Raw genomic sequence first — 411 nt, 5'->3', positions numbered from 1 at the left:
TTCCGTTTTTCACACTTTTGCGCTGATATTTTGTCACCACGCCAAGAAAAAGTATTTGTGCCACTTTGTGACGGTTTCCCCAGGAAAAACTTTGCAAACGCACCAGATGGAGAACATAAAAGCCGAATATGTGGCTGTTAAAACAATACTGTTTTGGTCATTTTCTCCAAAGTTGAAAGCCACGTGCCCCCTTAAACTAATGAAACTAAATATTCGATAATAGCCGATTATCCAAACCATCTCGAATATTCGCCACTCTTAATATATATATATATATATTTATATATAAGGTTTGGAAAGGAGGGGTTCGTTAGGAAATACAGAAAGAAATGCCGGCAGTCTACAACGCCAAAGAAGCCATAGGGGAATGGATAGACTATTTTTTTACCGTTAGTGACGTTACATTATTTT

Source organism: Haemaphysalis longicornis, unplaced genomic scaffold, assembly GCF_048455015.1.
Source record: "Haemaphysalis longicornis isolate Haplotype H1 unplaced genomic scaffold, Haemaphysalis longicornis Haplotype H1 scaffold_5, whole genome shotgun sequence".
Classification (NCBI taxonomy): Eukaryota; Metazoa; Arthropoda; class Arachnida; order Ixodida; family Ixodidae; genus Haemaphysalis; species Haemaphysalis longicornis.
Note: the sequence above shows the minus strand (reverse complement) of the source record.